Genomic DNA, 13601 nt, shown 5'->3' with positions numbered 1-13601 from the left:
GTATAAATGTTCATGCATTCATTTCTTTTAGCAAACAGCATAAGCAAGGAAATAATACTTTAATGCATTTATTCAGTGGTAACAATGATACTTGCATTAAATCAGATTTATCTGACAACAAATTTTGAAAGCACTTTACACAGAATATATACCCGAACATCAGTTGCTACAAACATGACAAAGGACTTAGATATTTAGTCTATCATGAATTCATAATAATAAATAAGAAAAACGTTAAGACAAACACATAAATGACAAAGAGCTTGAACAGACAATTCAGTGAGAAGGAAAAACAAATACCCAGACATAAAATGCAATGCAGTGTACAATATATATGTATATGTGTCTTGTCTATATATTTATGCTCACAGCTCAAATCATGTAAGTGAAATTCAACTTATATTGTTTATAAAAGTAAATTGTTGGCAAGCAGTTTGACAATATGTATAAAGATCCTTAAAAGCTTTTATATATTTGGTAAGTAATTCTGTGTCTGAGAATCTATCCTAAGAAAACAAACCTAAGTAGGTAAAGTGTTACAGTAATGAAAATAGCTGAAATTTCTATCTATAGAGAAATGTTTTGAGATTCAGTGGTAAAGTCATTTCATGTAATATGATACAGATTTTGAAATATGACTTATTAAAATTGTGCAATAACATAGGAAATGCTACCAATAGAGGATAAAAATCAGAGTAAAAATTATGTTTATGCTTAAAGTATATGAAATACCTTAGACACACACACACACACACACACACACACACACACACACAGAGAGAGAGATGAAAGACATTTACTATGTGGATGTTTCTAAGTGAAGGAATACAGTTCTTTTATTTTTTTTCCTGAATGTTTCATATTTTCTTGAAGCAGCACATAATACTATTATAACATCATTTTACTTAAAATTTTACAACTTTATTGTCAGATGACAGATTAATTCTATTTTAAATTATAAAAATTTAAGACCGGAGAATTTTTTAAAACTAGCTCAGGCACAATATTAGGTACCAGTGAAATAATGGAAAAAAACCGGTCCCTGCCTTTGAGCAGCAACTCGACTCGGGCATGGTGAGATGCACAGCTCCTGGTCAGGTCCCTAGCTTGTGGAAACCATCATAACCAGGCCTTCCAAACAGATGGTATCTATCCACTAGTTTCTGACTTTTTTTTTTTTAAAGGGTGAATCTCACTATGTTGCCCAGGCTGGCCTTGAACTCCTAGGCTCAAGCGATCCCCCTGCCTCATTCTCCAGAGTAGCAGGGATTACAGGTGTGTGCCACCACATCTGACTTCCATCAACTTTTGTTAAAGATTGCCAGGGTGGAGCTGGGTGTGATGGCACATGCCTGGCAGTCCTAGCTACTCAGGAGGCTGAGACGGGAAGATAACTGGAACCCAGGAGTTCAAGGCCAGCTTGGGCAACGTACTGAGACTCCATCCCTAAAATAAAATATAATATAATAAAATACAAAATAAAATAAAATAAAATAAAGATTGCCAGGGTGATAATTTAATTTGCCCAAGAAATTCACCACATCCCCACTACATGTGAATAAAATTTTCTATCATATAATTTTTCTTAATCCTGTTTTTATAGGAGATGACAAACAGTTATCACCATTCTTTATATAATAGCCCACCTAATATTAAAAGTAGAATTATGCTTTTTATGGTCTTCCCCAATCTGCCTGTGCTATCCATGCTGAGAGACACCTTCAGAGTTAACACAAATAACTTTGTTTTACAACTATAGTCTATTGCTGATTGTGAAATTTGTGATATATTAGCAGAAATTGCCTTGACTATTGAATTCGCATATGTCCAGTTGGTCTCCACCTAGGACTTCGTGACTTTTGCTTTTCCTGATGAACTGTTTTTCACTTTTCCAATATTTGTGCCTAACAAGTCATTCACTGCCTGTTTCAGACCACATTTTTCTGTATCACCCAAACATTAAGCTTGACTTATGTTTTTCTCAGTTGAATGTCACTTCACCATTTAATGAGAAAGTTGTATCTCTCTAGATTGCTAATTGTTAGGTGATATGGTACACAATATAAATATTATTTTGCCAGCATAAATAACATTTCTATCTTCTTAGTAATCTATTGAATGATCTTCTTATAGAGGCAGATAAAATTGGTTGCCATGGTGAGCTTATCATTAGACTTATCAAAAGATTAGTCAGTCTTTTGATGGAAATAAATTTTTGACTAGAAATTTCCGGGTAACATCTGTAGTCTTTATTAAGTTTTGATTTATATGATTTAAATTATAAAATCACATTCATCATATAAAATTAAAATATAACAGGTCAGAAATAAGAAGTGAAATTCTCTTTCTCCCATCATCCCTGGTTTCCTTTATTAGAAACTCTATTGAGATTTTCATATGTATCTGCATATATTAATCTAGACGTTTTCCTGTATCCACAACATTATATATGTATATAATGTATTATAACTTACATAACTTTTATATAGTATCTATATATTTTGGTTTTACTCAAATGATATCATAGTATAACATTATTCTGCGGCATTTTCACCAAAATTATCATGCAAAAATGTTCACATCAGTCATTTTTAGATCTTCCTTATTGTTTTTTACAATAAGGAAAAAGTTTTTTATAATTACACATTATTTGTGTGGATTATTATGAACTATTTCACTAACCTTAGTGAGTTAGTCAATGATACCAAGTGCCTGCAATGTGCTTGGACTTATGTTGGATGTCACGGAGACAATGGTGAACAAAGACCAAGACTTTGTCCTCAAAGTGCTCACATTTTTGTGTCCTTAAGGGTAAGTTTTTCACTATTATGGCAGCTTTTCTATTCAGAGTAAATTTTATTCCATTTACATTTATTGATTTCATAAATGTGTGTGGTCCTATTCTGATGTCTTAGAAGATTGTATTTCATGATTTATTGTTTCCTTCTTATCTGTTTATAGCTAAATAGAATATACTCCTTTTTCTTTGTATTTTTTGAGGCGTGAAAAATGTCAGCTAAACTAACCAGCTTCTTTTAGTAGTTTTCTCAATATCTTTAGATAATACATTTGAATAACTATTTTTTGATTATAAACTTTGTACAATGTCTGTCTGCTTTGAAACTTAGAAATTACTATGTTTGTATTTTCCTTTACCCCCTAATTTTAGTACTTTACATGATTGTAAAATATCAAGGATTATAACATTTACATTCTGTTCTGTAACCATAATTATCTTGTTTATTTAAATCTAGTTTTTCATTTATATTGATCTAGCACTAGCACTCATCCTTTATAGGGAACACATTATTTAAATTTATCTCTTGCTTGAAGATATCTTTCTCTCTCTCTCCATGTATATATATAGCCATATATATAACCATAGATATGATACATATATCCTTTACATGTATGATGCATAACTTTAAAAATGGCCAATATATTTCATATGTCCTTGAATATTCCAAAAAATATATTATTTTTGTCTATATACTTGACTGAAAAATCTTGGCTGAGTATTCAATGTATGAGTCATATATTTTTTCTGTTAGAATTTTGCCAGCATTTCTCCACTGCATTGGTCATTGGAAGTTGATGTCTGAAATGCTCCCAATTTGCTTTTTCTCCACCACACTGTGCCAAGCACACTGTTCAGTGCTGGAGGCACAAAGAGGGAGAAGTCTCAGATCCCTTCATTGAGAAGCGCCCCTACTAGGGCGTGGTTGAACCCGAAATCAGTCATCTGGCTCATGGGCATAATTCTAACCCAATATTTTTGAATAGAAAGTTTATCTTTTGTCTTAAGGTCCAGTAACTTCACTAGAATCTTCAGTTAACGTTCCACATCATTTCTTTGTAAACACAGTGTGATTCTTTAACTTCATCATTTTTTTATTTCAAGAAAGACTTCTTTTGTTAAACCATTGAGCTTTTGCCTGTTTCTTTGTTTTTGTTTGTTTTCTTCAAGAATATCAATTTTGACTATTTGGTCACTTTTTGTCTTCCGTTAACTATTGTTTTCTGTCTCCAGTGAGTTTATATGTTTATTCCTTTATTTTTGTGTAATTTGCTTCTTACTGGTTTCAGCAGTATATATTCCATTCTTTTCTTTTTTAAGTGTAGTTTTCATCTGAAAAATGACTATACTGATATTTTCAATTTATTTTCTGAAATTGGTGAGTTCATGTTTTATCTCTGTTATCTTTGATCCCTCTTTTATATATTTAATATCTTTTTAAAATTCTTCACCCAGAATCCATGGTCCATGTTACATGTTTTCTTTAGATTCTTTAAGAATATCATTTGATATAAATTTGGTTCTGCTTATTGGGAGCAATTCTTTTATAAAATGTGGTATTTATCTGATCTTTGATTCTTTCTCTCCCTCCTGTATTCTCTCTTTGAGATGAGCAGATCACCCACAAAGAGGATTAGGCTTGTTGTAATTGGATGTTTAAATTACACATTTTACTTTTGTAATTTAGAGTTTACTTATCACTCTAAGATCTGGTGACCTTGGTATGCAATTACAAAGAGGGAGGTTCCTCTTTCTTCAGCTCTTCTAACTCCATCTAACTCCATCTTTGGCAGTTTCTTGGTGTCAGGAGTTTTAATGGGAAAAACAAAAACAGAAACAAAAATGGCCAATATTTGTCATTCACCTCTAGTCAGCCTCTTCTACTGTTCTGGGAAGTAGAAGTTAAGCCTACGTTTTCTCACCCTAAGTAAAGGATCACTAATTACCAGTTACTTTTAAGAAATCTGCATCTTGGTCAAGATCTAGAGAGATGAGTTGTCCCTTATTTTTTCTCTCATTTTGTATCAATTCAATTGTATTTTGCAATAGTCTTCTTTGTCTTTTTTTGTGGGGTTGTCATAGCTTCCCAGTTTCATTGCAATCATACTTTTATCTAATTCTTAATTATTTTAATCAATGTTTTAAATTACAATGTAGGAAGTAAACAAATATTTTTTTCTTCTTATATTTTACAAGAAATCTCCATTAGTATGCTTCAAAATAAAGTAATCAAAGTAAACATTTGCATCAATTAAAATTTTTTTTTTTTCCAAAAAGAAAACACTTCAGTGTTTTCAATTCTTAGGTAAAGTGTTTTCAGTTCTTAGGGACAAATGTATTCTGGAATTCTAATTTTGATTTCTTCACTTACCAGCTGTGATTCTTCTATTTAGTCATTAAATTTTTCTCAGTCTTAAGGGGATAAAAATTGCTACTTACCTCACAAGGCTATTTTGTGGGAAGCAAACAGAATAAGACATGAAAATTTGGAAAGCTACCAATTCTAATGCAAGTATCAGGTACAGTCAATATTTACATTTTACATATGGAAAAACACTTCCATTTTTCCACATGGAAAAAACCCCAAGTCATGGCTTATAGAAGACCATAATAGATTCTGCTTTTTGCTTGAGTTGTCTTCGGATGAGCTCTGATTTTTTCACCAAGTCTGATGGAGATTGACAATAGTGCGTATCAGTGTGTCCGTGCTTGCAATTACTTCCATTTATCCTCACCTTCCGTCATGTTTGCTAAAAGAGATAATGAACCTGGCAGTTCTGTTTCTGAGCGTTTGCGAGGCAGAAATGGATATGGAGAGTTAAGAAGTTTATACCAGAAAGAGCCAAAATTTACTTACACAAAAACATAATGGAGAAATAAAGGGCAGTGGAGACCTCATTTTGGAGGAAAGTTTTGATGGAGAATGAGAATGAAAAAGGAAGAGAGAGGCCAAGTTAAAAAGAGAGAAAAGACATTTTAAATTTGTGTTTTTTCTTTATGAATTGAATTTCTTTTAATATTTTCAAAAGATACAAGTATGTGTTAGAACTATTTTTAATTACTTTGGGATGAAGGACTGTGTTTCTTTATGATACAGAATGACATAGGACTTACATGGGATGCCTCCGATTTCCTCTTCCTATCTATTGTCAGCTCTTCTCCATCCCGTGCTGTGCCCTGGGAGACTGACCTTGACCTTTGGCGAATGGGCTGCATGATCAAGCAACTAGCAGGAGAAGAGTGAGATTGGGGATTTTGTCCTAATACCCTCTTCCTGACAGTCACTGTGGACCAACTGTGTCGTTTGACAATAGGTCATGGTTCCTCTGAGATCCTTCCCTGATTCCAGGTTTAAATAACCACTCCCCTCTTACCCTTTTTGACTCAGGTGTTTTAGCCCCCCACCATCTTTAGCTCCCAGATAGTGTTACTATCCTTTGTGGTTTCTGTACAACCTGTATAGACTCGTAAATAATTCCTTTATAAACTCCCTACTCAACAAGAAATTTGTTATTTTCTGCTAGAACCCCAAATCGTACAGGACAAAATGAAGCCCTTAGACTTATTTGGTTTGTAGAAATATGCTTTAAGTGTCTGATATTGTCCTAGAAAAAACACAGACGATTTAATGGCCATGTAACTCAATCAGCTGAAATGGTCAGAACTTTTTTTTTTTGGCCAGTTTTCATGCTTTATATATTTCATGCTTTCCACGTCAATAGTAGATGCTAATTTTATGGAGAAGGAGCAAAGAATGCAAATTTTTTTTGAGCCTCAACTTTGCGTTGGTGTCAGTGTTCAGCATTTCATTGTCCTTTGTAATCCTGGTATAAATCTCATAAGAAAGGTCTATTTTGCTTCATTTTTATAGATGAATATCATGAGTCTTAAATTGTTTCTCCAACTCTCAAAACTGGCAAATGACAGAGCTATGATTCAAACAGCTTTGATCTCAATTCATCTAAAATTGGTTTCCCAAATTTATTATACCTCAGAAGTACATAGAAATTCTTTTAAAAATACAAATTATGGCCGGGCGCGGTGGCTCAAGCCTGTAATCCCAGCACTTTGGGAGGCCGAGACGGGCGGATCACGAGGTCAGGAGATCGAGACCATCCTGGCTGACACGGTGAAACCCCGTCTCTACTAAAAAAAAAAATACAAAAACTTAGCCGGGCGAGGTGGCGGGTGCCTGTAGTCCCAGCTACTCGGGAGGCTGAGGCAGGAGAATGGCGTAAACCCGGGAGGCGGAGCTTGCAGTGAGCTGAGATCCGGCCAGTGCACTCCAGCCTGGGCGACAGAGCGAGACTCCGTCTCAAAAAAAAAAAAAAAAAAAAAAAAAAAAAAAATACAAATTATTAGGATTATCTCAGATATGCCAAAAAAAAAAAAAAAAAAAAAAAAAAAAAAGAAAAAAAAAGGAAAGAGAAAACCTCTAGGAGTTCTCGATTTGGAAAGATTATCTAAGCCCTCACCCCTCACATGGTGATTGTGATATGCAGCCAGTTTGGAAAGACTAAAGTTTCAAATTGATTCTGCCCCTAAATGTCAATCAACTTTTTCCCCCTGGTTCTTATATTTGGCCTTTCAAATACCTTAAACAGAGCCATATACCAGAGAATGAATTATTTCACTGTCTAAGAGTGTTTATTCTGATTTTCCCTCTAGGTCACTTCTTAAACAAATTCTGAATTGTAGCAATTCTGCACGAACTAAAAGCAATGTGAATTATGTCCAGAAATATGGTACTAGAAATATTTTTATCTGTACTAACATTATTTAAAACAAAATTATATTATAGTCCATGAAAATACATAGAGCCTAAATTAGTAATTCTGATATATACAAAGTGAGCTAAGTATATGTTTTTGTAAAAGTTGACATAAAATGAGAATATTGGTATTGAATTACTTCATAATCTCTCTCTAATCTTCATGCACAATAGGTACTGTCTCTATTGGAGGTGCCTTTCATGTGTTTAAGGAATGAAGAAGAAAATGTGGTATTATATAAACCCTTAGGACTTGAGACTGAGTCTTTGTCCTATTCATCAAATTATAATACTACATAATTTTTCACTGCCTACTACTCCATTTCTCCATCTTTTTTTTTTTTTCCATTTCTCCATCTTTAAAATGACAGCAAGTCCACCTTACTAAAGTTCAAAGAAATATCCTATAAAATCTGCTCTTTAAAAAAATAAATCATCCTTTCTGTGCCATCGTGGTGTGTGCTTGACTCCGCTTCTCGCCATGTCTTCTCACAAGACTTTTAGGATTAAGTGATTCCTGGCCAAGAAACAAAAGCAAAATGATCCCATTCCCCAGTGGATTCAGAAGAAAACTGGTAATAAAATCAGGTACAACTCCAAAAGGAGACATTGGCGAAGAACCAAACTGGGTCTATACGGAATTGCACATGAGACGGCACACACATTTATGCTGTCTGAGGGTCGCAACCATATTACCATATCAAAATGAAAATGTCACCACTATCTGGAGAGTTGGACATATTTTGTTGGGAATATATTTTTTTCTATCTGAATCTGTTATGAACGTGTTGGTTTGCTGGGTTCAGTAATAAATACGTGAGACCTTTTGTTCAAATAAAAATCAATCAAGCACTGACTTCTGAGATGACATTAAATAAAAGTATCGAAATAAAAGCAATAAAATAAAGGTAAACATGAACTACTGTGGGCTTCATAAAAAGTCCAAATATCAATGAAAGTGTGTTATTCAACCATTGAGAATCCACCGCCTAACGTAATGCTTACCTGTTAGTAGGTGCTAAATTTTGGCTTTACTTGGCTATATTGGATCATTATTATATAATGTAACAGATATGTGCATGGATTTTTTAGAGCTACATTTATACTTGAAAATCTATCAAAATAATTACTCCTGCTAGGAATTTTAGAATGACTTTTTAATATAAACATTTACCCACCAAGGAACAACAAGGTTAGAAGGGTCTCAGTGATAGGAATTGTAGCACCAGTTTTTCTTGATAAAGTTCCTCACACAGGGGAACAGAGTGAGCATGAAATAAAAAGTGATTTTTCCTTTTAAGTTTGATTGGTTGAAAGGGAGATCCAAGCAACAGTAGGTATGAAATAATGATTCTGAATTTTTATTTCCGTTGTAGATAGCAAACGTTTGCTTCTGAAAAGCTTTAGAGTGTTTTAACCTAAATACCTAAATATTTCATCTTAAGCACTTAAAATGTTTAAGTGTTATAACCTTAAAATATTTTATTTTTAGCATCTATTAGAGTAAAAACAGTACAAATGTTTCTTGTTCTATCCATGAAAAAAAAATTTTCCCAATAATGTGATACCAAAAATCAGCATCTGCTTTATAACATTCACATCTGTTTGCTCAGTGGAATTTGCCCTGCCCTCAGCCACAACTAGTACTGAGTGAATCCACAAGCCTGCTGCTTCCGGGAAGAATCACGTAGCCAAACACTCAACTTCAATGGGCCCCCTTTCTCCATGCATCCTGATACAGTTGCTAATGAAGCCATGCATCCCATCTGTCAAGCATTTTGGGTGATCACACCAAAGAGGCCATGGGCAAAAAGACTCCTACATACGCCCAGCTCAACAAAACCTACTGGGTACGCCCTATTTTATTTTTAGGGTAATACTTTCTTCTTTGTTTAAAATTCAATAGGAAAAATTTTGTCTTTAAAAACTTATGAAAGTCTTTGAAAATTAGACTGTTTAATTTGAATTCTAGGAATGTGCTTTTATATTTCCTTATGTGTGATGTATTTTTATAGAAGACATTGGACACTCAAAGCTGATAGCCACCCTTGTTAGAAAGGAACCATTTAGTCAGTATTTCTGAGGCCTGCTGTCATCTTTCCTTCCCCAGTTTGGGAAAGAGAGGGTAGTATAACGGGTTATTTTGGAATATGCAAGACATGTGCTGATGAGCTATAATTACATAGTGACATCTTGGGAACTGCTATTTGGATGCTGCTTCCAGCTAATTTATAATTCTTTAAAGATGCTACATTCACATTGGTTTTCATTTACTTTCATTTTTTCCCATTTCTTTAAAGCTGGTAGCTTTGCTATTGGTTTAAATGTCTCAACGATTTTCTTCTATGACATCCAGCCAAGCTGAATTAAAATTTGTAACAGCCAAGAAGCTAAAGGTAAAGCTCCTTAAATATTTTCCAAAATTATCTAATTGCTTCTTACAAAACTTCTCCTTTGTTTTTGGTGCCTTGTTTTATCCTAATTGTCAGACAGTCCGAGTGGATCTTACTAGGATCCCATGATCTTTTTGCCCTTACTGGGGCCTGATGTCATTTTTTGTAGACACTGATCTAAAATAAAATGACATGAATCTGTTCAGATGAAACCATTTCAGTTATTCACTTTTTGGGTATCTGAGTGTCTCCTATGGACACAGTTTCTTCCCCCAGGTAGCTGACAATTTTCTGGGACAGGGGCAGGGAAAGAGGTGGCAACAATAGCGGGCACAATGGGAGTACTTCTCTGGAGGAGTTAGGAAAGGCGCTGGTAAGTAACTTCTCTGTTGAGACACATGGTATAATAGGCATCATTCAGAGAAGGGGATAGGGCAAGGAAGAACACTTTAGGCACGGGAACAGTATGTCTCACAAGAAGGAGGTGAGAGCGAGCAGGCTACACTGGGTGTGTACTGCAAGTTGCTGGATAGGATAAAAGTTCTAAAGGCAAACTCAGCCCATTTATAGAATGTCTTAAAACATGGCCAGTTAGTTTTCCCTTGATCCTGATGCCCGTTTTGCTTCTTGGCATGTTACAGCAAATGAACAGGAGTCAATGTGATAGAGATAGCAAAGTTGTCTCTCTAGTCATCCTATTAGCATGTTGTAGTGAATTGGAGAAGAGAAGCAGCTGCAGGTTTGCAGAGGAAATCAAAACAGCAATTGCTGATACTCCCCATGGAACCATCAGGAAAGCTCAGCACAGAGAGGCTCTAGGGAGCCCAGCAGTCTGAAATGCTGCCATGTCAGTGCCTGGAGGGCATTGCTTTGCTCTCCACTGCATTTGATCCTCAATCTTCATTTGATACTGAAACAAACTTCCAGTAAAAAAAGCGTGGTTGGGTTTCCAAGATCAATGGTGAACTGATCTAATTTTTACTTGAGGCAACTTGAGATTTAGTTTTAACTTTAGATAGAAATATCTGAGAATTTGAGTACCAGTTACCCATTCAAAAGATAACTAGATTTCAACTCTGTCCCAAGGAAAATTTACGTAAAATTATTCTCTCCTCCCCTCCTCCCCCTTCTTTTCTTCTCTCCTCCTCCTTCTCCTCCCCCTTCTCTTTTTCTTCTTTTCTGACTCCTCCTCCTCCTCTCTCTTTCTTTCCTGAAGATCAAGGGCTTCGCTAGTGATGTGCTCAACCTTAACCAACATGCAAATTATGAATCTCCTGAAAGGGGGTCAGGAACGTGGGAAACAGCTCCCTCTGTCTGGTGAGGACTGAAGACGTAGTATTTATACTTACGTTTTTAAAAGATGCAGAAAAAAATGCTCCTGCTTTTTTCCAGAGCAAAGATATAAAGCAATGGGTGTCATAGAAATAGTTACTGGAATCAGAGGCAGATTCCTACTTCTGGCTCTATCACAGACTAGCTATGTGGCATCTTGGGCTAGTATGGGATGTTCGGTGCCTTACCTTGATCCATAACTCAGCTTCGTTTGTTCTTCGTATAAAAAACATATGTGGAGAACCTAGAATCTTCTAGGTGCTATGCTGGCTTCTGGGAAATGTGAGCTAAAAACATCCTACCTTGATAGAGCAAAGAGTCAATGGGGGGAAGGCTCCCACAGGGGCGATAAATCCAGAGAGAAACAAATGCACAATGTTAGTGGGATGAGGTATATGCTATGAGACAGGTGGACGTGAGTATCTACAAAAACAAGGAGGAGTATCACGTAACAGGGATTGGAGAACCAAGGTTGCAGTCAGGGAAGTTTTTATACGCGAAGGGATGTTGGATGAACAACATAGAATGAGACTCTGTTTCAAAAAACAAAACAAAACAAAAAACCAGAAAAATAAAATCATTTAGGAGAGATAGCTGGGGGTGGGGATGTGCTCACAAAGGGAGTGTGGTCTGTTTAGGAGCTGTGAGGGGCTCAGTTTGTGTCCACAGGGCAGGTGTGTTGATGAGTGGTGGGCATGGACCTGGAGGGGTGAGCTGAGGCCAGAGCCGCACGCTGCCTAGCATGTCATGCTTTGGATCTCATCTGGAGAGTGGTGGGAGCCACTGAAGTCTTTCCACAGAGGAGTAAGATCATGATGTTCACATTTCAGGACAGCCTCTTTGTGCCATGGTAGTGCCCTTCACAAAATGAGCAGGTGAATGAGGAGATGATTTCTAACTTTTTCAAATCATGTTCTTTTTGAGAATATTAAAATTTTCTCTAGAAAAAATGCACATACAGGTAAAACTATCTATTAACTTCCTGGGAGGAATAAAAAGCCCCTGAAGTCCAACCATGGATCACCGGCTTATCAGCTCCCCATTGTAAAGGTCTGTGTTTACTTTTCACATTAGTTTTACTTGAATGGTATTTGTCCCAAACCTGCTTAAGAGATCCTGACTTTTTTACATTATTATTTGTATGTTCCTCATTCAGTTAATGAAATCAAGAGCACATCTCTCACAAAGCTCATGTGCAGCTCCTCTGACATTACTCACAGCACAGTAGGTGGAATCACTGATCCCTGGAGATGGCTATCATTCTAGGGAACTTGGGCTCAGGGATGGCGGAACGACCTGTCTACTGTCATATTCTTCTCATGGGCTCCAGTCCCCAGACTGAAAGTATGGGGGCAAGAAATCAACACTCATGTAGGGATTTGGCAAGCAATCCCAAGCTCCCAGAGTCCTAGGCAGGCCAGTGTCTAGGGTGAGGCAGTCCCAAAAGGGAACTAAGACAGAGTTCCTTCTGCCAATTGTGGCAGAGGAAAGGACACAGCAGCTTGGGCAAGCAAGAGGGGTGGAGGCAGGCAACCTCCACAGTCGCTTGGCCTCCTGGCCTCATTGGTGGGTGGGGCACAGTACAAATGGCTAGTCCCTCATATGTGGGCTGAAGCTGCTGCTGTGCTCCCAGCTTGATGTCATTTGGCTGTGTCCCCACCCAAATCTTATCTTGAATTGTAGTTCCCATAATTTCCACATGTTATGGGAGGGACCTGGTGGGAGATAATTGAATTAGGGGGTGGCTTCCCCATACTCTTCTCATGATAGTGAAGAAGTCTTACAAGATCTAATGGTTTTATAAGAGGAAACCCCTTTCATTTGGCTTTCATTCTTTCTTGTTTGCTGCCATGTAAGACATGCTTTTCACCTTCCACCATGATTGTCAGGCCTCTCCAGCCACGTGAAACTGTGGGTCCGTTAAACATTTTTCTTTGTAAATTACCCAGTCTCTTTAAGTATGTTTTTATCAGTAGCATGAGCACAGACTAATACACAGCTATAGGTGGAAGTGGCTGAGGAATTGGGCCAGAAAGGGACATGGATTAGTTCAGTTTGAAGAGCTAGGAAGAAGAAAAGAAAGGAGAAGACTGAAGGTGGCCCCTCTAGGAACACTGCAGACTCTCAGCCTTGTCAAATGCTTGGGTTCTTGCATGAAGCTCTCCCTTTTCCTTGTGGCTTAGTTACAGCAAGTATGCAAAATGAAAGTATTGATGGAAAAATATACATTGGCAGAAGATGGGTAGTTGGGGACTCTATTGGTTAGAAATGCACATGCATGCGGCCGGGCATGGTGGCTCACACCTGT

At 36.6% G+C, this 13601-nt stretch overlaps 1 protein-coding gene and 1 pseudogene across 1 annotated transcript in view; both read left to right on the top strand.

Annotated features, from left to right (window-relative positions):
* FGF14 (fibroblast growth factor 14) overlaps nucleotides 1-13601 on the top strand; it is a 670777-nt gene that overhangs the window by 130457 nt on the left and 526719 nt on the right. The window lies entirely within an intron of this gene.
* LOC135968144 (large ribosomal subunit protein eL39-like) lies at nucleotides 7800-13375 on the top strand (annotated as a pseudogene).

Source organism: Macaca fascicularis, chromosome 17, assembly GCF_037993035.2.
Source record: "Macaca fascicularis isolate 582-1 chromosome 17, T2T-MFA8v1.1".
Lineage (NCBI taxonomy): Eukaryota > Metazoa > Chordata > Mammalia > Primates > Cercopithecidae > Macaca > Macaca fascicularis.
Note: the sequence above shows the minus strand (reverse complement) of the source record. Positions and strands in the feature narration are given on the sequence as shown.